This window comes from Epargyreus clarus, unplaced genomic scaffold, assembly GCF_041222505.1.
Source record: "Epargyreus clarus isolate Ecla_fem2 unplaced genomic scaffold, WU_Ecla_fem_2.2 ptg000021l, whole genome shotgun sequence".
NCBI lineage: Eukaryota > Metazoa > Arthropoda > Insecta > Lepidoptera > Hesperiidae > Epargyreus > Epargyreus clarus.
The window spans coordinates 13242388-13267090 of record NW_027332228.1 but is presented as its reverse complement, the minus strand read 5'-3'; the positions used below and the strand labels follow the sequence as shown (position 1 = coordinate 13267090).

Sequence of the window (24703 nt, the reverse complement as noted above, 5' to 3'; positions counted from 1 at the left end):
ATGTCGTCTCCGCCGCCAGATGAACCTCCGGTGCTATTTTTCTACCTTAGTTATTTCTAAGACAGGATAAGGCTTCACCAAATAGAAAGAATGCCTTTTGGTCTCGTTTAAAGTCCTTTAAATTTATTATTTAAAGTGGAAGTAAGAAATAACGCCCCGCATTTTGGTATCGATATAATGGGAATCGCATATTAGCCTAGAGGCGTTATATGTGCTTCCTTAATGTTAACTAGTGTCAGATTTATCTGACATCAAAAAAAACTGCATGGCATAAAGTACGCTTTACGAGTTTGTTAGGTATGACACTATGAAGCCCTTTTCCAATTACAGGTTCCAATGTTCAGTAGGTGACTTGTTTTATAAGGGCAATGTGCCATAATCAAGAGGAGATTCCTCTACAGTTGAACATTGACTGTCATTAGTACCAGGTACCGGACAGGTGCAGGATGCAGCATTTTTTCCGATTGTTTTGACATTTTATTCGATTTCAGTAATCCTAGTACGGATTTGTGAAGGCAATGATCCTATTATATCATTCGCATCACATTACTGTATACGACCAATAAACCATTAAGGTTTTACCATGGAGGTAGCAGTCCCCATATGTACTGCTCGCACCATAAATAGTCGATACAGAAAAAGTAAGAATTCGTATTTCGTGAAGGTAACAATCCCAATGTATTGTTCGCATCATTTTGAAAGATAAGACTTCAACATTCCCCAAAACTCTTGAACACTTACCAAGTGTGTATCAGTTATAATTACTATTTTTTGTCAGCTTGCGAATCTTTCTCAATGCATATCCATCAGTATCTAGGTATCTTCCGTGTTTCTTCCCCACGTTTAAAGCACTATTACTTTTTTGCGTGTTGAGGCCGCGACACGAAAACAGAATATGAAGCTATATATGTCAACCTGTCATTTAGGAAGAAATGTGATGTATATCAAAGTAAAACCTATTTAGTTTTGTTTTTTATCTGTTTTCAGATTAATATTATCGTTATTTTTTTTAAACTCATCGTGTAAATGGCCGTAGAACTGAAACAGTACTACATATGTTAATATTAATCGCGAGAATTGAGCAGCGAAGTATAATACTAATAACAATAATAATAAGGATCACAATAAAGTCAGGTCTTTATAAAATATTTCGCCATTTACAATTTATACTGAGCCGTAATAGGTAGACACTTTAAATTTTCACAATGCATCAAATATCTGGTATGATAACCAGTACCTACAAAGATGTGAAGGTGGTAGAACCATTTGTGGTTCGACTCCGGCGGCACCGCCGCCACACCTATTTCTGCCTAATAGCAGCAGTGTTAGGCGCTGCTGTGTTCCATTTTGAAGGGTGTGGTAAGGGAGACATATTTTTCCGAGGCGTTCCAGCTTAGTGCTCAGGGGTAGCGGCGCATCTGTGGCCGAACCCACGTAGGAATATCTAACCTTATCTGGGGTTGATTACAAATGGCCATGGGCGGGAGTAGTCACTTACCATCAGGTGGACTGCATGCTCGTCTGCTACTCCTATATTATAAAAAAAAGTTATTGTTGGTACGGAACCCTGTGTGTTCGAGTTCGACTCTTACTTGATTAATTATGAGGATAAAATTAATGACATTCGATATCGATAATTATATTTTAAATCTTAACACGAATATATTTCATGAGAACCGAAATAAGTGATGATATTTTTATGACCACTTAAATGTTATTCACACGATACATAAATAGTGTATTTAATAGTAGATATCGATTTCGTTCTATGCATAAGAATTTCACATTACGCAATAAAATCATTCAACTGATTGAAATAGAATCTGATATTTATTGATTGGGAGATAATAAAATGAGTTATGAAGACTATTTATCGGTTTTATTGGCCTCTCTCTTTAAAAATAAATAAACTTTTTAAAACTAAGATACTTGTCGGCAAACTATTCCTTGTCGTTAGCTCATTACTGTCCCACTTGTGGGCATGGAGCTCCTCTCAGAATAGTCCTCCGTATCCGAAGTACTTTTAGGCCATGGATCATCACGCTGGTAATATGGATTGGAAGAATTCGCACATCTTTGAGAACGTTTTTAAAGAATTTTTAGGAGATTAAATTTCCTTATCTTACTTTATTTCCTGCACGTTAAAGCAAGTGATATTATATGCTAATACGCCGATAACCTTGAAATATATTATGTAGGTGCATGCCTGGGATTCAACCCTCACCCCGCCGGATTGAATTTCAAACCACGAGACTACCGGTACAATATTTTTGAATAAATATTTTGAATTTTGTACTTGAACATGAGTATCTTTTCGCTTTTATCTTATATATAATATTCTCTTATATATAAAACGGATTTACCGATTTTCACCAAATTTTATATGCATATTCAGTAGGTCACAAACAGTAGGTAACACATTTTTATTTATACACAATTTTTGCCGGGTCAGCTAGTATTATATAGATAAACAAATAAACAGTTGAAAGTTAAATGTAACTTAATTTTGGATTAATATTGACTAAAATAATATTTCATTAAGCCATACTAAAGTTAAAAGCTCAACTCGGCCAACTTTCATACACGAGCTTCAAAGTCAAGTAGTTAACTGCATCAACTATAATTTGCGTACGAAAGCTTCATGCGCGATAATCGCTAAGATGTGAAGCTTTTAATGAAGCTCGTTTGAAACTTGCATGAATAAAGTCATTATATAATACAAAGATAAAATATAAGCGTCTGTCTGTAATTTCAATGTAAGTAGAGCTTTATATTGCTTTATAGAGCTTTTTAAGCGCACGTGCTTTTTTATAATATAGAAATAGCTAACGAGCGTGTATTTTAGCTAATGATAACCCACTGCTACCCATGGATATCAATAAATCAACCCTAGATACGATTACAGACACCAGAGACTACAGATGCATAATAACTGCATTGTAAGCGTGGTAAGAGAAACATACTTATCAGAAGCCTCCCAACTTAGTCCTCTGGGGTAGCAATATATCAGTGGCCGACCTTAGGTAGTTGATTTCACTGGGGGGTTTTAGTGCGGTAAAAATCCCACATAACCCGGCGTCGCTCCCACGTCGTCGGGTACCTTTTAAGGGCCCTCGAAAACAAAAGAAAAAAGAAGGTAGTTAATTACAGATGTCTACAGGCAGCAGTGGCCACTTAGTATTAGTTGGATTGCGTGATCGTTTGCCGTTTCAATATAATAAAAAAAAACAGCGTACCCACTGCGCAAATTATGTACCAGGGCAACATAACCAGCCTGATAGTTAAACGTAACCTATTTTTCCAGGTTTAAACACTTCATTCATCTCATGAGCACTCGTGGCGTGTAATGGATGCTCGTTTCAATGCAGCGCGCTCGAGTGCCGCGATTACACGGGTTACCTCCAATTATGTTATTGTTGTAATTCGTATCATTATGTTGGAGAAGCATTTTGTGTGGTACTAGAGTCTACATAGCGAGTATTTGTATTGCAAAGATTAGTCTGACTTTTCTGAAGTCTAATAAGGTAGATACTACAATACTTATGTTTTACAGCTAAGCAACTATATGCGAAAATTCCGGGGCCAATCTGAACTGAATTTGCTTGGTACAGTCATAGAATAAGAGCGAAAAAAAAACATGCCCATGGGCAAAGTATGTTCCAATCCTGCTCAATAGAAAAAAATTGCAGCCAACCAACGCGCAAATTACCAGGGCAACATATCCAACCTGATAGTTAAACGTAACCTATTTTTCCAGGTTTAAACACTTCATTCATCTCATAAGCGCTCGTGGCGTATAATGGAGGCTCGTTTGAATGCAGCGCGCTCGAGTGCCGCGATTACACGGGTTACCTCCACAATTATGTTATTGTTGTAATTCGTATCATTATGTTGGAAAAGCATTTTGTGTGCTACTAGAGTCTACATAGCGAGTATTTGTATTGCAAAAATTAGTCTGAGTTTTCTGTAGCCTAATTCATGTTTGTTGTTCTTTTATAAATAGGTAGAAGTATCTGTGTGTAATTATAATATAATTTAATATTTAGTGCCTTGATTACACGGGTTACCACCACAATTATGTTATTGTTGTAATTTGTATCATTATGTTGAGGAAGCATTTTGTGTGCTAGAGTCATAGTGAGTATTTGACTCTACATAAAGACTAATTAAAAGACCATTTGAAAAGCTAAATTCAACATAACGACTCAATGACCGGAGATCGAACCCGGAATCCTTTGCATGATGATATAATGAGCGCCGCGTGCGTCGTCAATTAGAAGTCTATTTAGTAACTCCATCAAAGTCCTATAGGAACAAACACATAACACGAACAAAACTAGAAACTTCCAAGTCTCCGCAGTTCTCTACAAACGTTGAACGGTAATGACGCGTATCCATATGTAATACATGTATATAGTAACAGTACTGCAGTCAAAGGTCGCCGGTAACAAATGACCGTGGACCGTTACATGCCATAGACCCAGACCCACACTATTGCGGCACGACATGCTTGTACACATGTAACTATGTACAATGTATAAATTAATAGAAATAAATTTTATTGAAAGTAAAAAATCGAATAAAAATATTTTGAAAATATGCAGTGCTTGTATTCACCATTTTCTTTGAATTGAATGAGCATACAGTCTATCTTATAAGTGGCCGTTGTCGTCAATGCACATCTGTTGCAGGTAGACTAAAAAGTTGAAAGTGCTAGAACTCTTTCTGGTTCGACGCAGGCGACACCACCGCCACCCAATTTCTGCCTCATACTCATCACAGCAGTGTTAAGCGCTGCTGGTTTAACATACGTTTAAACAACGACGGAAGACATCGTAAAGAAACAGACGTACTTTAATGTTTTCTAAAATATCTCAAAAGTTTGTAAAGACTATGAAAAAAAACAAACATCTCTTTATTACTTAACAGTACAATTACTTCGATTACAGTTGTTCTCAACTTTATATATACACTTAATTTAAACTATAGAAGAAAAGATGAAAGAAAGAAAGAACGCAGACAATTTAAATATATATGTAAAACACTATCCGTGTCTAGTAGCATAATCCGATTTATCGGATTAGCGAGAAAGCCGATTGCGATCCGTTTCCTATAAAATCCTATTGTAATGCTTGAAATATCTCCTAGAAATTGCATTAGAAAGGAAAAGCGAACTGTAGTAGCTCGTATTGAAATAAGCTTTCAGCGTATACTTTTCCTACGTATTTTTTCGCAGATAAATAAATACTTGATGAGTGTTTGTTTGAAATAACGGTAACCTGAATATAACACTTATTATTTTATAAATTTCATAAAATAATTATAATTTAATAATTATAATAATTTCAGATAACATTTATATATATATATATATATATATATATATATATATATATATATATATATATATATTTCTTATGTGCGTGTGTATGTCACTGAACTCCTCCTAAATGACAGGACTGATATTGATGAAATTTGTTGTGTGTGTTCAAGAGGACTTGAGAATGGTTTAGATTCACAATTTAGTCCGTGGGAAAAAGTTTTTTAAATTAATTTTTAATTATATATACAGGGTTACTGATAATTCGATACATTCCCTTGGAGGGGTAAAAGTAGAGCTCATTTGCAATAGGTTTTGTCATTAAGTACCCTAGCCGATAGTGATTTGTTTTTGAGATATTCAAGTTTTTGTGTTTTTATTTCTAAGTACCGATTTCAGGCAAAAAATAAAATGCTCCTAAGTGAATGTGCATAATCTTATACCTAACATCGCAACACTTCCTTAAAATGACAATACGCTGTAGTAGTACCCTTAAACTTTACGTTATGGAGGTCAATTTGCAAGAGTTCAATAAAAAAACCCTTTTTATTTCCACTTCAGAGTGAAATTGCATATAAAGGATGTATGGAATGTGTCGTACAAATTATTAAAATAATAGCCCTATTTCACTAGCTCATTTGTACAATACATTCCATACATCTTTTTTATCCAAATTCACTCTGAAGTGGAAATAAAAAGGGTGTTTTTATTGAACTCTAGCAAATTGACCTCCATAACGTAAAGTTTAAGGGTACTACTACAGCGTATTGTCATTTTAAGGAAGTGTTGCGATGTTAGGTATAAGATTATGCACAAAAATAGGATCAAAATAGGACATTCACTTAGGAGCATTTTGTTTTTTGCCTGAAATCGGTACTTAGAAATAAAAACACAAAAACTTGAATATCTCAAAAACAAATCACTATCGGCTAGGGTACTTAATGACAAAACCTATTGCAAATGAGTTCTACTTTTACCCCTCCAAGGGAATGTATCGAATTATCAGTAACCCTGTATATTTCTTATGTGCGTGTGTATGTCACTGAACTCCTCCTAAACGACAGGACTGATTTTGATGAAATTTGTTGTGTGTGTTCAAGAGGACTTGAGAATGGTTTAGATTCACAATTTAGTCCGTGGGAAAAAGTTTTTTTAATTATTTTTAATTCGTAAGTAGTTATAGAATCGGAAACTATGCATTTGATCAAGTGATGATCTTTAGCAAAGTTGGTGTCCCAGAGCCCACGAGGGTTTGGGAGTTGGTAAGACCAATTTTCGACAGATGGCCCCACTGTCATTCCAATGCAGGTACAAATTTTCCGTTTTATGTATGTCATATTATTTCTTTAAAATACGGGCGAAGCCGCGGGCACCACTAGTTACTACATAAATAAGATCAGTGATGGTTTAGTGGTTGAAATTAATTATCACGTGCTTTAACGGCGAAGAAAAACATCGTGAAATGAAATGACTGACGTGACGAAACTTAACCACCTAACACTTCTTAAAAACAAGTTATTTAAGAAGTGTCAAGTCTACCAAACTTGCACATTGCCAGCGCGGTGGACTAAGGCTTCTTTAACTTTGAGAGGAGACCTGTACAACACTAATGGGTACACTACGCATCCATTCACACATACATAATGTTTCGCCGATATTTCAAAACAACGTTTGATATTTTCATCTTCAATATATAAATTTACAAGGATACCGTAGCTTACATAAACGCAGGTGCAAAATAGGTACATTGTCGAGAGAGCAGGTAAGCGGAAAAACGATAACCAGTCTATATTGAAATAAGTTGCAGGCGTCTGGCGTGCAGCGTCTGCTTTGCCAATGTACAGCGAACTGAGAGACGATTAAGATTATTTTACTTAAATGCTGCTCTGTATGAAGATTTTTAAAGTTTTTCTAACTTTCAGAGTTCAGACATACAACTGCATAAATAAATGAAAGTGCTAGAATACATACGTTTTCAATTTAAAAATATTATAATAAACAAATCCGACTGCTTAAAAATTTAGTCTATGATTCCTACAGGAATTTAGACGAGTCCAACGACACCTTATATGTTAAAAGCTGTTAAGCCGTTTTGGCTGTAGTATATGCTAAAAATGCAACATACCTAGATACACAGGCTGGAAATACATTACCCTCCCCAGCGCCATAACTTCTAAGCAATGTTAGAAATCAGAAACTAAGTTTAAGCTAAGTTTCACTACTTTTGATGATATTTTTACAAGGTCGTAGAGATGGTTTAGACTGACATTAGTTTACAATATTTTTTGTAAAAACGTGTTTTCAGAGAAGCTTAGGGCGATTTTGCAACATTTTATCTTTTTAACTTTTTGACATATTTGATAAAATTTGACTTAATTTATTATGTTCACTTGTCCACGGTAGGTATAAGATTGTAATGAAATTAAAAATCTAGATTAAAACGTGTGGACCAATTTTATATAATTAAATTGAAGATAATAAACACAATATCAGTGCAAGCAGGCAAAACCGTACATGAATATGTTTCTTAACACGATAAAGAAACAGTCGGTTCCGTGTTTTAGCTTGGAGCTGGTAGCAACATTTTTCCTTGAAATTGCCCCATTATTGGTATCGTATATTTTAGAAATGCGAAATACGAACCGAGGCAACGAGCGACACTTAGGGATGCAACGATATATCGATAGTTCGATATTATCCACCCTAAATCTATATTTTTAACGACTTATTGAAAAAAATTAAAACCTTTAAGAACAATACAAAAAGTTTTCGAAAAAAGGTTGTCAGTAATTAAATTTTTGAGATTTTTTTAAGTGGAAAAATGGGGACTATATATTTCGCGAAAGTTTTAAATAACCAATATATTACGTTGCTTTGGATATTACCGGCTATCGATATTTTGGACAATCGATATACTCGTAAATATCGACATTTATATCGATAACATCCCAGCCTTTATCCCTAGAATCGACACTGCTCGGAAAAACATTCGAGTAAAAACTACAGCGAGCGGAGAAGTGGAAAATAGGTCCTATTGAAATGAGTTTTAGTGGCTTCATTTGATTTGCCAATGTGGAGGAAATGTTGTCGAGTACTTATACAGTGCGAGGAAATAAATTTTACTTTGCATTTCTTTCCTTGCTCTAAGTTACGTTACAAATACTTAGTGTGCAAGTACGGTATTGGCAAAATAACAATAGTTTTATTTCTCTTTGTACGTTGTTTTTGCCTTCTTGCAACCTGAATAAAATAATAGAAGAAGTTATTTGTATTTTATGTTTTTTTAAGAAATTTCATAAATTAAATATGTAACTAAATCTAAAAGAAATGAAATCGAATGTAAAATAGATTATTTATTGTTAAAAAAGCGTATTAAAAATGAAAGACAATGTGTTAAATAATAAAACGGGGAAAATAATATGCCAGGAAATATATTCATAAATAAAGCAAACGCAAGTTTCGTTGTATTTCATACCAGATGGCGTTAGCGTAGCAATACAAATAAACTTATTCTTAAGTAAAAAAACTGTTTTCTTTTACTTAGATTTGTTAGCTTAGCTAATAAAAACTTAAACACTATTCAATTTTTATACATAATTTTATTTCTTTGCCAACATTTTGCTAAATTTAAAATTGACTTCACTTTTACAAACAGCTGTGCATACAGTTTAGTTTCACGCGATACCTCTCGAAGAGATCACTCTCGAAAAACGGAAGTCCGTATTGACGTTACTATTCGTGTCTGTCTGGTTTTCCAATGGAAAACGAGTAGTTTGTTTGCTAAAAAGTGATACGTGTAGTGTGCGAGATCGCTTCAGTGGTCAAAGGAAGTCTGCTTACAAGAGCTTAAGGAAAGTTAGTTTTGAGCCTTTGAGCAATGTTTTTCGCACCGTATATGGCATACGCGCTTTTCATATTTAAAACTATTTCAGTAAGCAAAACGTATATCATGAGAATAGACGTATTTATTATTAAAAATAACTTAAATAAATAAATGCCAATAACATCTGGTTCTATAATTATATTTAATCTGAGATCAAGATTGTAATAATAATCTGACAAAATTGTAAATATTACGAGGTATATTTTTACAAAATCTATGAACTTTTACAAATAAATAAATTAAGATAGAGATTATAAATAATAATAATACAATATTTATTGAAGTACAAAATATTTATTATTTGAATTATATAAAATCTACAAGGTAATCTATTGAATCGCAATCTATTAAAAGATACAACGCAAAATATTTAGGCTGCTATAAAAGCCTTAAAATCACGTTTCTTAAGCGGCTTTAAAAAATTAAGGCCTTACCAACGTTAGCGAAATAAGCAAATACTCGCCAAAAAGTACAGTCCTTAGCAATTAGAAAGAGCTTAATAATCAAAACTGGATATCATTATGTGCTCTAACAACCCAGACGTTACGCTGTTGAGAATTAAACGCTGGTTCAGCGTGGAACCACGTTTGTAATTAAACGATAACTAAATTCATAGCCTCGACTTTGTGATTCTCTGTGTAGTGGGTACTTTGAATATAGACAAAGATAATAGAATAGTATTGATGCTGGTAGAACCCTGTGATTAGACTTGGCGGTTTCACCGTAACACCTATTTCTAATAACAGCAGTGTTAAGAGCTGTTGTGTTCTAGTTTGAAGAGTGTGGTAAGGGAGACATACTTTTCCGAGGCGTTTCCAGCTTAGTCCTCAGGGGTAGCGGCGCTTCTATGGCCAACCTCAGGTAGGAATGTAATCCTATCTGGGGTTGATTACAGATGTTCATCGGTGGCAGTAACTACTTACTGTCAGATAGTCTGCATGTTTGTTTGTTACTTCAATATTATTAAATATATATTATTAATTTTATAAACATGTCCGGATAGCGGATGGTAGTATTCGGCTTCACTTGCGGTCAGAAGTTTTTATGTATCCTTAGGGAACGGTACTTTTTTCCGGCATAAAAGGACATAGGGTATTGACCTTTTCTGAAACTATGTGTGTGGGTGTGATAAAATTTTTAGACAATCGGTTATGTAGTTAAGGCGTGAAAGTGTAGCAAAAAACTAACAATTAAACACAAACACTTTTATAATATTAGTTGGGATAGACGAAGTCCTATCAATATAACATAGATATCTAATCGATTTTACGATGGACTTCAATTTAGTACGCTTGATCCGATCCTTAATCGATTTCCCGTCTTTTCGGTCATTTATCTTTTATTATATAATACAAGCATTTATAGTACTCGTAAACAAATACATTTCTCCTATTTTGTTATGCATGCCCATTTACGGGTGATGTTTTTCGAATATAGTCGGGTAAAAAGCGTAAAAAATACGTGTACTGAAAGTTGTCGCAAAAATATTTTATGTGGCAAAACTGTATATAATTTAACTGGGGATATAGTCTTTTTTGATTTGTAGAGTGTAGTAAGGCTGACTTCTTAGAACAGGAATTTAAACAGATTGCGAGGGTAAGGAGTGGCTATATACAAATGCTAGTCACAGATTACTAAATGACAACCCAGTTAACATTACTTGTCGATGAAGATTTAGAAATATTCTAATGTAAATGCAATTTAAAGATTACTAAATTAAAAGCCTGTTCAATACTTATCGATTACAGAATGAAGTTTTAGAAATATTCTAATCTTATAACCATTTATCATAGATTAGTAAAGATACTTCGCCGCCTTGAAATTGAATGAAGCCGCAAATGGCTTATTTTAGTAAGTTCTTTTTTTGAATTCTTGACAAATAAATACATTTTTAGGGAAAATTTACGAATAAATAACTAATGCTGCGTAATTTACATAATAAATAAATAATTTATAATAATAATTTCAAATATTTTAGGGACATTTTAGCACGGAGACGTGGCAATACTTTTTTACGCAATTATTTCAATTCTCAAAACTGGGTACATTTTCTTGTTAGGAGTGAATGATCTTTACTAATCTATGCCATTTATGTAAATATTTATTACTATACGTCGAAACGCTTCATAAAGAACACGGTGTTACGAGACAGTTGCCGGCGAGGCGCCGAACTTATCTTTTATAGCGCCGTAAACATCGCACGATCATGAATTTAACAGTAGTTACTGTACAACTATTTACTACCACTCCACCGCGTTGACGGTTTCGAAATTATTTGCTGCATGTGCTGCAACCAATTGAAATGGGTAACAAATTGCTGGGAATATACGTATACATATCGCCAATTAACTAATTACGCGCGGTAATAATACGCAATTCTTACTTACCAAAGAAGTTCTTTCTTAAGCAAATTATTGCGCAGATTGATTATTGATAATGGGTGTAAGTGGCAGCCAGAAGTGAGGATTGACGGCTGACTACGCTGTAGACTTGACAAGGACTCTTCCAGCAGTTATGTTACATAATTATTATAACTTATCTGCAGGAATTATAATAATAATGCTGAAGGATGAAAATATTTTAAGTAAACAATATGCGATCTAAAATAAATTCTAAGCGACTCTAAGGTATTACAAGTTGTATATGAGTTTAGAGATTTATAATCTTGCAAAGATAGAATTTTTCAAATTAATATTTAGCCTGGTGTCGTCATTGTTGACAACAACACATGCCTACAGGGAAATAATATAGTGCACACAAATTTAATCGTGCAAATATGGCGGATATTTTAAAACCACAGACAGACACGTCAATTGTATCTATTCATATAGAAGATGTATATTGGTCAGTTGAGTTAATAATTGAAACTGCAATTGAATTCCCACAGCGTGGCGGTGCAATACCGAATCCGGATTAAAACGCACCTAAAACGAACTGCGAGTAAATTGTGAACAGTTGTGAGGTAATCCGGCGAGTGTAATAGATTCCACGGATTACACATCTACTATTTACATCATCCTAACTAATACTCGTACTATAAATGCGAATATGTGTTTGTTTGTGTGCTACGCTTTCACGCCCTAACTACATAACCGTTTGTCAAAAAAATGTACACACGTTTTAAGGGGGTACACGTTAAAAACAAGTATCCCGAGGGATACATAGAAACAAGTGCTTAAGGACGATGACATGAAATGATCGTATAGTCATCGACCTCGGATGGCGAGCGAGCTGCAGGTAAAAGCTAGCCGTACCTATATAAAGATTTTTCCGAATTACAGTGGGTATTTTAAATTAGGTCACGTAAATTTCATGTTACTATACAATTTTACTCATTTACTGAATATTATTTATTTTGAATGTGTACCTACATATTGGTAAGTACACAATTTATTTATGTATCTGCTATAATTGGTATATAGAATTAATAATTAAATCAATTAAATTCCCGCGACGTAATCGTGGTGTATCAAAATCGGATTATAACGCACCTAAAAGGGACTGAGACTAAACTTGTGAGCAGTTTCGAGGTAATCCAGAGCGTGTAATAGCTTCGACGGATTATTGCACGAGTGAGCATTACATCCTCGTATATTGAATTCTCATTGAAATTATATGTAAACAATGTTTTTTTTTTAAATAATACCTTATATTTTGTACACGTTTACACACGTACTCGTACACGCTTGTTATTCCACGGCGTAATATTTCCCATCAATTAAAATGTATTGTATATTTTGTCATGTACTTCTTTGTTTATCTATGTCATATGTTATTAATTTCTTATAACCACAAAGATTGTATGTTCAATTGACGATATTTCTTTTGCATCATAATTTTATTGTTACAAATTTACAATACTAAAAAACTCAATTCACATTCTCATGTAAACTAAACTAAAGATAATCTAAAAATTTTAAATAAAAGAATTATCGACATTTATTTACAACGATATTTATTTTTCATAACTATTGCATTATAGGTTTAATAAACAACTATAACTGGTTTATTGCATTCAAAGTTGAATCAATTAAATTCTTGCAGTGCAATACCAAAATCGGATTAAAACGCACCTAAAACGGACTGCGACTAAACTGTGAACATTTGTGAGGTAATCCCGCTCGTGTAATAGATTCCACGGATTAATAATCCGGATTGCATCAGTGAACATTTTACATTCTCGTACTTCAATTGGTAATAAAAGATTTATATTTTTTAATATCCTGAAAGGATATAATAATGTGTAATGTTATTATAAATCCTATTGTGCAATTTGAAACAAAACTTTGATAGGATGAAGAGGACAAAATAATTAAAATGTTTAAAATTCATTTTAACGTAATGCTTGTTTATAGTAATACATATTAAATAGATGGAGACAGATACATACAGAGGTCGATAGACTAGCTTCTCACCTCCGTGGCCTTTGTGAGTCAATTCATAAGCTAACGTTTGAATGCAAAACGGATTTTCATCGTTTGTAAGTTATCGTTATAATGTTTAAGTGTTTTTTTTAATATAGAAGTAGAAAACAAGCATGCAGTTTATCTGGTCGTAAGTGGCCACTACAAACTATGGAAATCAGTAATCAACCCCAGATAAGATTATATTTACTATCTGCGGTCGGCCACATATCCATTGATAGGACTAACTTGGAACGCGTCAGATGAGTATGTCACTCTTACCACACCCCTCAAAACCGAAGACAGTAGCTCTTAACACTACTATTATTCGGCAGAAATAGAGTACCCACTACTTTACTGGAGTACATACTTCGTGTAACGTATACCTCACTCTTATGAATAATAGAGTTAATCAGTGAAACTGCAAGTGCCCTCTAAAACCCTCGAAGGTACTTTAAACAATAACCTGAGAGCAAATTAGCCAATTTTAGACAGTTTAGCCAATTATTAGCATATCCTGCAATCGGTGAGACACCCGCATCTATTCGTCAGATGAAAGGATGTCGGTATTAGGTCAGAGGTCTTCGCGGTGACATTTTCTGGGATGCTTATTTTGGTATACCTACAGCCCTACATGTAGTATACAAAAATTCAGTCATAATCAGTTATATGCGTTTCTGTCTGTCACGGAGTCCGGGGTTGAACTCCTAGGGACCCGTGATGTGTCTATGTTATGTGTGTTATTCTTCGTCTAATGTTAAAAAAACAGCAAAGTTCAACGCCTTTCATGGATCTTTCTCGCTACCTACAACATTCACGGGATGAACGAGTACATACCTTTTATCTACTTGAAAACCAATTATAATGAAAATAAAAATGAAAACAAAAACATTTATGTTTCATCTTTAAATAATTATTCGAATAAAATTTGTTAACTTCACTATTCCAGCATTATATTAAACCAAACAAGAGAGAAGGCGATCTTCACAAAAGCCTCACAGGGTAAATTGCATTTTAGTCTCAATTCACCAAAACATTTGCACCGGGAACGCAACAAATTAAAACCTCTATTATAATTCTTCGTAAACGTAAATGTAGGTACAGTTAAGAAATGTTAAATTATTTCTATCGAAATAGCAGCATTTGTAACTAGTATTCGACTCGCTGATCTTACTTACGTTTCTTTTATAACCCGAGGAACTCAGGAGGCGGGTAATGTTTTAAGCGAAATATGTCTGTATGTCTAATTCTTTTTCGCGCTTTTCATTCCTATCAGCTTGACATATTTTAATACATAAGGTGTCTTTGGACACGTCGTAATTATGGCGCCCGCAAAAGATTTAATATTAGTTACTAGTAGTATTTTAATGATAGACAGTAAAACAAGTCCAATTCACAAGTTTATTTTACGTAAAATTTGCTTTGAACAGAAACATTTAAAGTGTAGCATTGCCGTGTCAAAGCGAAAGCCAGCGCTGGTAAAAAAACAATATATAAAGTAATGGCGGCAACATTCAATTTTAGAGTTACGTACTTCTAGCTGTAAAAGAAAAAAAGATTAAAAAATGAAATCTTTCAATCTTTTAAGTTTAAATAAATTACGTTATGCCCACTGTTTCTCTAGAACTTAACCTAATATATAAAGTTGAGCAACTTCGAGGGCGGTTGAGAGCTGGATGGGTGACTGCCAGTGGTCAAATTTTATCCGCGCTCCTGGGCTTCAGACATCCTTTGATCAATAAGCAAACGAGAATGGTGCAGATTGCATCCAAACCACGTTTAAACGAGACATATCTGTATGTAATATCGATATTCCAGAAATAATCTTTAAATTTAAAAGTTTTTTTTTATTTCGCAGTATTACTGAACCCGTTTTACCCACCAACGGCACACACATACCCAGTTTACGACACCGAAACTTCCCATTGAAACAGCACAGCACAAGTCTAAGACCGTTCCCGCCCACTTCACTATTGAAATGAGTTTTTCACTTCGGTGACGTCCCGCGGAAAATATACCGCAAAGAGGATTTTCTTTTTTAATACATTGACAATCAACCGTTTCCGCTTTTCCGTTTCAAAAATGTAAGAGGATATTTTTATGGTTCATAAAAAACTGGCAAGTGCAAGGCGGGACGCGTACTGAGGGTTCCGTAGTAACAAGCAATATATTTATGTTATGTAACGAATAAATTATGTGTTACATGAGTGCTTGCGACCTCGTCCTGCCATATGGTATTTTTTGAATACTGTCTGATACTATTAGTATAATTTCGAAAATATATTTACTTAGTGCGATAAGTATTTAACCCCAACTACAGTTCATACTTTTCCGAGGCGTTCGAGCTTAGTCCTCAGGGGTAGCGGCGCATCTGTGGCCGACCTCAGGTAGGAATATCTAATCCTATCCGGGTTGATTACAAATGTCAATGGGCGGCAGTAGCATCTTACCATCAGGTGGACTGTATCATGCTCGTCCGCTACTCCTAAATTATAAAAAATAACCAAAATTTTAAAAGAGTTTTAAAAGACCTTTGAAAGCACGACTGACGGACAAACAGACGGGTGAAAACTTTGAAAGATCAGACACATAAGTTTAGTGATAATTTAAACCTGAGTAAAAAAGTAATTATCTTTATTAATATATTTATTAATATAATTTTAGTATATTGCTTTTAGCCTTTGTTATTTTTTTTTAAAGATTTTATTTTGTATTTCTGAAGTGTAATCAAAAACTTTCTAATGCATGTAGTGTTCACTTCTAGAAGGACTTACCACTAAAAAGTCAGTTTTTGTAAAGTAGCATATTACTTATGTTTGTTGTAATGTGTTATGTCCAGTTTAGTGAACCAATAAAGAAAAAAAAAGAAAAAAAAAATTAAACCGCTCATACTCGTATTAAACTTGCAAATCGTCGCAAAACGTAAGTCAAAAAGCTTCATAACACATCAAAAGTAAACGTATTGAATATGTCAGCACTGGAAATAATCCGAACAGTACACAGCTCGATGTCAGTTGTAACTGAACCATGACATCCGATCGCAGGGTTGTAGCGTCAGCAAAAATGTAGCAACAAATTGTGAAATGTACGCTCGATAACAATACCCGTGTAATGTTACCAATTATCGAAATTCTATTGTGATATTACGTAAAACTATTATATTTAAATTTTGTAGTAACAATATATAAGGTTTTTTTTACAGAATCCTATATATTTTTTGTAATAAAAAATATTCGTTCGTCGTTCTCAGTGAATTGCTACTTTTACCTTTCGTTTGAAGCTCTTTAGATTCAAAAAAACACTAATATTTTAAAAGCTGTTTTTGTTTTAGCTAGTTTTGTGTTTTAGGCAATTTTATTCTCTATTATACAGAATATCCATCTGCGCCCTTGGACAACTATCATTAACCCCAGATAAGATTAGGAGTCATACCTATTGCTACCCCTGAGGACCAAATTCTCGGATAAGTATGTCTTCCTTGCCACACGCTTGAAACCGGAACACAGCAGTGCTGCTGTTTTACTGCAAAACTACTGAAAGAACGATACTGCAAAAACTGCAAAAAAGTATGATAAATAATTAACCGAACTAGCAATCATTACTTGCTGACCGTACTAACCAATTTGTCTGTTTAATGGTTTCAAGCGATCATTGAGGTGTATGCACTAGCGGTCTATCGCAGCTGAGTCTGGTCACAGACGAAGTACTCAAATAGAATCCGAATGGGTGTTTTTCATACGGATAAGTGGAGTCTACGAACTTGTTACAGCGACCGTCTGCTGACTGCATGTTAATTGTGTCTGACAAATGCGCCAGATAACACCAATTTCTAATTAAAGTGGTTTGACTGCGGCATTATGAAAAACATCTGTTTCTGACTTAGAGCTCTTGTGTTAATGTCCCGATATAGTGTAATGTATTGAAGATATTACTTTTATACTACCTGTACTATCATTTCATAAAAAATATGAAATAGATGTATGTTATGAAGTTTCTTTCTTTCTTTCGAGTTTTCTCTTCTCCGTACACAAAATTAACAAAACATTTTTTTACCTTCGAAAAGAGTTATGGATTTATTTTGAATTAAAAAATATATATTTTGAGGAAGACAGGAAATGATTCTATTCTAGATAGACAGTACACGGCGGTTAATTAGTATAAGTCGTTTTGTTAAAAACTGCACTTCTTGGTAAAATTATATCTACTCGTACGTTAAATAGATTTTGAGTTGTTAAGGGGTCAAAATTAGTTCTTAATAGTTCGAGTAACATAACACACGTTGCTGTGACACCTGTTATATAATATGTAGACTTGATTAATTTAATAAATTACGTAATACGATAGTGAAGTATATATTGCCAATATATTCATTTATTTATAAGCTACGCATTTCTACAGCACATCGGTTCTGTGGTTAACCCGACACATTTTGCAGGTAAACTGTACACTTTGTAAACTGCAAATTGTGGCTGCATGTGATAAAATATTCGAAGTCCACCGAAGCCTTCCGTTGCGATGGTAGTTACGGAATAATTTAATACTGCGGCAGATTATCTGACGTTCAAATAGCATTTTTGATCAGTGACTATTAGTTTGCGCGTGAAAATTTTACTATAATTTAAAATTTGTAATTTGTTTGATAATTAATAACCGGTTTATTTAAATACAAATATCGTTGAACGTGGAATTTATGTATTGATTTTAAAAAACATTGCTATTATTACAAGCTTTTATTTTTACTATATTAATTTACGTTCAATTATTTTTTTAACAGCAATTTAGTGATGTATTGAATTCATTTTCAATAAAAACATTGTCTCCCTTAATAACTGGACATGTATGTCTCATTGAAAAAGTCTAACATATTCTATGTTATACATATATTAAGATAACGCAGATAGAGCCTAAACATGAATAATAAACTGCATATTACAATCCCACATCCGACACTAAACAATCCACAACCAGATCAAAACTTAACAAATATTACTCGTAATACTCTTTAGCAAAGAAAATTTGCATATTTCAAATATGCAAAAATATGAATGTCTAATCGGGTTGGGCTACAGCCTAATTGACACCCACTGCGACCGAGCCTTAATTAAAACTCCGTGTAACTGCTTAATTTCCAACGCCTTCCCACTGCGGGATTGGCCTTAACATTTTAGAAGGGAGGGAAATTGGCATATTCTCCGAGAAAATACTGGTTACCGGAAAAACTACGTTATGGAAGGATAAATCGTTTCATATAAAAAAAGTTATAATAATTTAAACTTAAATGGAATTTAAATAAGTGAAGGTGGTAGAACCCATTGTGGTTCGACTCCGGCGGCACCACCGCCACAATTATTTTTACCTAATAACAGCAGTGTTAGGCGCTGCTGTGTTCTGGTTTGAAGGGTGTAGTAAGGAAGACATACTTTTCCGAGGCGTTCCAACTTAGTCCTCAGGGATAGTAACGCATTTGTGCGTGGCCTGGACAGGACTCTAATCTTATCTTGAGTTGATAACAGATGTCCATGGGCGGCAGTGGCCACTTACCATCAGGTGGACTGCATGCAAGTATGCTACTCTTATTTTAAAAAAAAATAACCCTGATCCCGTTCGGGCCTCTACTACTCCTATACTATGAGCAAATACATCATACACACATTTACATATTACGTTGCTAGTGGCGTAATAATATTTATACTTTCATACAATTTTCCCCGAAAGGGACATTTGTAAAACCAAATTCAAAAAAAAACGAAGTAAAACAGGAAAAACAATGTTAAAAGCCCATTTTGCCAGAACATAAATGAGTTAAATTTGTGTTGTTTATGTAAGTTCCTCGAGATTTATATTGCAGAATTAGTCTGATATAACTTTATTTGCAAGAGGACTAGGGAATTTTAGAATAATATTTTAATTTACTGTATAACGAACTCTTGGTCCCATCATAAATAAGCAATTAGCGAATTTAGATTAACATTGCTAATGCGGTTGTAATTTTGGTTCATATGTAGTAGTTCCAACAAAAATGTACCAAGAAATTGAGCAACATTTGATTGTTTATGAAAGAAAGATCTTTTTTAAACAAATTACATAAAAACTAATTAACTTAATAAGGGGTTCGCAATTTGATTTGTACATGTTCTAAATGTATTAATTTAATGAAAGTCTATTCATGTGAAGATGGATTTTGCACTGATGCATCCAAGTTTCATTAGCTGTTTAATTACGAGCCTAGTCGCTATACTAAACGGTGCCGGTGTACAAAATAGAGATGTGCCGAGTCAGGTCGACTCGAGTCAGTACTCGAGTACTTACATAAACTCGCATAATCGAGTACTAATAAGTGATACTCGAGTACCAGTTATACTCGAATACTGACGGCACCGACTCCAGTCTTACGTATCATACACTCGTATAGGTAAACGAGTGAATACAGCAGCAGTTGTGCATATAGCAACTTGTTAAATGTTGTTTAGTTTAGGTACCTTTTTTTGTTTTTTGGTCTTCGCGGTATTGGACTGTGTTACAAAGTACTCGAGTACTTCGTGACTAACTCGAGTAGAATGTGAATACTCTGGACTCGAGTACTGACTCGTTTATTATTTGAAGTACTAGAATACCTAAATTGGCCAACTGGGCACATCATTAGTACAAAATCAACAGGAATACATTACATGCATTAACAGTATGGTTTCGTTACGCCCAATCGACCTAATTACCAATGTTGCTGGTCATTTAATATGTGTTTTGTCACAAAAAGCTGCAGTAATCTCGTACTGTCACGAGGGAAACAGATGAGCTCATTACATTGTAGAGGTTCTCTTTCGAAATTAAACTCCTGAAAACGGATTTGTTTGACCAAAATTATGCAATTTGGCAACTTTTCTTGGGTGTTCTCAAACGTTTCTTGTATCTTTTTGCTCAAAAATTTCCAGTTACCTTGTTGAAGGTGTTGCTAAGGGGGAAAAAAGTTGTGTATACTTTAAAATTCTAGAGTAAATTACTTTATATTTAACAGTGAAAAAAAAAAAACATCACGAGGAAACATATATGAGTTCCGTAAAATTTATGTAAAATCTACCAATCCGACTTTTTCATAACAATGAAGTAGCGAGCATGCAGTCCACCTGATCGTAAGTGGCTCCTGTCGCCTATACTTAAAACCAATCAAAGATACGTAAGCATTCCTAAAGACTAATATGGTTGCATGTATAAGACACTTCATGTATACCTAAGCTTGTAAATAAATGACCGAAAACCCGTCTATTTGTCCTCTGATTTCACACGAAGATGTAAATACGATTATAATTTGTCGCTTCGCAATTAACCGCATCTGCGACCGCAGCTGCTCGGAACGGCGACCCTTCAATTAGTGTGATGGAAAAATACGCTATTCGTCAACGTCGGGTCTTATCGCTATCGATAAATATTAGTCGAGTTACCATTATGCTTTGATGAACTTTGGGCTCTGGTCTTAACAAGTCAGCGGGGATTTTTCGGTTACCTAATTATGCTTGGGGCTTTGTACGCGAAAATATATTTCGTTGATAGAATATAGACGAATGGGAAAGGCATCATACATTAGAATTTCCTGTGCCATGGAGAAAGAACCCAGACCCAGAAGATTTTTACTATTTTATGAAAGTAGCAAACGATAATGCAATCCACTCGATAGTAGGAAATGGGTCCGTGAATATCTAATTTGTCCTTCAAACCAGAACAAAGCAGCGTTTTACCACTTCTGTTTTATGCCAGAAAGAGTTATGGCGGTGTTAGCTATTTAATTTAGAATTCTACTGTCTGACGTCACAGGTATGTTGTAGGTTTTCACATTGTGTGTAAGTGTGTAAATTAACTCCCATACATGTATAATTAGTCTGTAAACTTCTTCCATAACCAATTAACTTGTTCGAGTTCACATAGCGTGTCTTTCATAGGTATTCGTAATTGGCGCGGATGCCATCGCGTATAGTATGAAAGGCCGTTAATTGGGGAGCGTACCGACAGATTTGCGGGTATTTTTGTATGCAATAAGAAGTTGAATGTATCGGCATTTCGAGGAAAACGCGTCGGTAACTTTTTTTTTAATATAGGAGTAGCAGACTAGCATGCATTCCACCTGATGGTAAGTGGCTCCAGCCGCCCATGGACATCGGTGATCAACCCCAGATAGAGATTAGATATTCCTACCTGAGGTCGGCCACAAATGCGCCGCTACCCCGAGGACTAAGCTGGAACGCCTCGAAAAAGTATGTCTCCCTTACCACACCCTTCAAAGCGGAACACAGCAGCGCCTAACACTGCTGTTATTAGGAAGAAATAGGTCAGGCGGTGGTGCCGCCGGAGTCAAACAATCAAAGGGTTCTACCACCTTCAACTTATTTCGTTTCAGCTAAACTTTTATTGATTTTTTTAAGCTGATGAAAAGTAAATCACTTTTTTGGTTCCACCGTCATTTTAGGGTATCGTGGGCCTATCACTACTTAGTTGTTTAGCTTATTGCTATACCACCTGTCTACTTAATATAACATTCCTACAAGGACATGTAGGAATGTTATATACTTTGCCTAGCTATATACTTTTTTATAATTATACCTAAATGATGAGGCAGACGGGCTACGTGATGGAAAGCATTCACCGTCGCCTATGGATATTTGCAACACCAGAGGAGTCACCAATGCATCGCTGGCTTTGGAGGAGAGCTCTTTTTATACCTTTTTTGAAGAGCCCCATGTCGTAGCGCTCCAGAAATACCTCAGAAGAAGGTTCAATTCACATCTTGCACGTTCGTAGCAAGAACGTCCGTGCTTTTGCTAAGCTATGTGTTTTAAACCGTAATAGAACCAATTCCGACAAAGGCAGCGCGCTGACTTGACCTGACTGTCCAGCTGTACAATATTGAATATTGAACAACAACATTTAATTGATGACGGGGTAGTAGAAATAATCACAATATACTTATTATGTATTACATCAAAAGATCCCATAATCGGATTTAAATAATAATTTTAGAAATTCAATTTGTTTCCGCGGTACCTTAAACATTAATTTCACTAGAATCTAGAACATAAAGTTATGAAGGTTAAGCCTAAGGGTCTAAATGTTAGGAACGGTACGCTTCGGGCTTTCCCGGTAATTAACTACAGGGAGAGGTGGGTATTAACTTGCATATTTTAGTACTTTAGTCATGTCGAAGAAATACTGTTTGACTATGCTTAAACTAAATTTATTACGGCATTGATAATTATAATAAATTAATATTTTTAAGTAGGTAGTATTTGTCAGTGTTAAGCGCTTGTGTTTTCTTCTTTTCTGTGTTCTTCTAAAAATGTTTTGATAATGGTGAGAAGGAGGGAGGATAAAAACTTGTGTCCTTTATTCCTGTGTACTAGAAATTGTCAAAATTCGATTCTTGGAACCATCAATATCAGGAGTTACTCCTCAGAAGTAACAACGCGACTGTGGCCCACCTCTTGTGGGATTCCAATCCTATCTGAGGTTGATTACAGATTTCCATCGGCGGTAATGTCCTCTTACCTGTATTTCGTGCTCTATATTGGATTTATGATTTTAATGAAGAAATAAAAATAAAACAAAAACTTGCGTAAAATTTGCGCGAAAGTATGCAGAGGCAGACACCCTAGAATTAAGGATGTAATTGTAAGGAATGGGAGGCTCTACCGAGGTTCAGTAACTTGCTACTAATTAGTTAAGGCAAAGGGTCTTTACGTGCCCAGTTTAGGGCCTTTATCAAGTCTCGCAGAGGCCGCAAGATATTATTTAAACTCTGGTTATCTGGCTACGATAAATTTATTTTATTTATTATGTTATAAATAAGGGAAGTAAGGGAGTGAATTTTCATGTTGCACATAACTTAAATCAGGTTTTGATATAAAGGGCGGTATTTTAAATTACATTATTGCAACCACTCTTTATGTTCCACCCCTAAGCGCATTATTTTCTCAAAAAGTATCGTTTATTTATTTTGGATGGATTATCTTAAAATTCCATATTCAAAAGGACATGAGAAATATAAATCCTTTATTATTATACATGCCTCAAAATTTATCAATAACTAGATTTTAAACCTACCCAAATAGAAAAATAATAACAAAGTTTCACCAATGCAATCGGTGTTTAATTAAAAACACAAACAAAATTAATTATCATTTCACTATTTAAATAAATGACTCTCACTTTGTTTCGACTTAATCAGAACGATACAAATGTGCACTGAATTTTCTTCCCCTAAGGAGCTTAAAGTATCAAAAATGAGGGAGATAGGATCTCCCCTCGTATTTCAGAGTTCCGTGCTCCGTAGCATAATGAAGCCTTCGTAGACGCTGTTTCGGCAAGTCTACACGTGTGCCCCTTTGGTAAATTCTGTAGGTTCTAAATAAGGGTATGAATTGTTGAGGTTAAATTTTTCCTGAATTTGGATACGTCGGTGGAACCGTTTTTGTTATACCATTACTGTGCCGCTGTTGCTCACTGGTGACTTTTATCATCATTTGGGTATAGGTCATGATCCACCACGCTGGCTAAATGCGAAAGGGTCGACGTCAAACACCCATATATTCGCCGCTACAGCATATCATTCATCTCTTATACGCACATAATTTTAATAAATTGAATAAGAGCCTGTAAAAATCAGACGTTTGTGCTTGGGATCAATCCGTACCAATTTTAACGTACTTTTATGGGAAGATGAAAAACTTATAGTTAATAATTTTCTATACATAGATAGGCTTGCTATACCAAAAAGTATTACGAACTAAACAATACAATATATGTTAAATTTTCACTGCTACAATTTACTTCATGCAACTCCCTATTACGTTAGCCCAGTTTATTTCTCAAAGGGTGCAAGGAGGTCGGTGTTCGCACGTGCACCCTTTGCCGCTCGATTTGGCGCCAGTAAGTGGCATAAATTGATACCAAATTGTTTAACATCGTGTGGGAACAAACGCATTGTTTGACGTTCAACGTTTTATGCGGATATGAAATTTGATGGTTTCCGATACCACCATTGTTGTGAAGACGAAGAAATGACACGTGAAATTCTTATAGGTTTCAAGTGTCAATGGTTTACACTAGCTTTCT

The 24703-nt window shown here is 34.8% G+C and overlaps 1 protein-coding gene across 1 annotated transcript in view; it reads right to left on the bottom strand.

Moving 5' to 3' along the window:
• The window catches only part of stan (protocadherin-like wing polarity protein stan), a 282028-nt gene that overhangs the window by 103743 nt on the left and 153582 nt on the right, over window positions 1–24703 (bottom strand). The gene's annotated exons all lie outside the window — the stretch shown is intronic.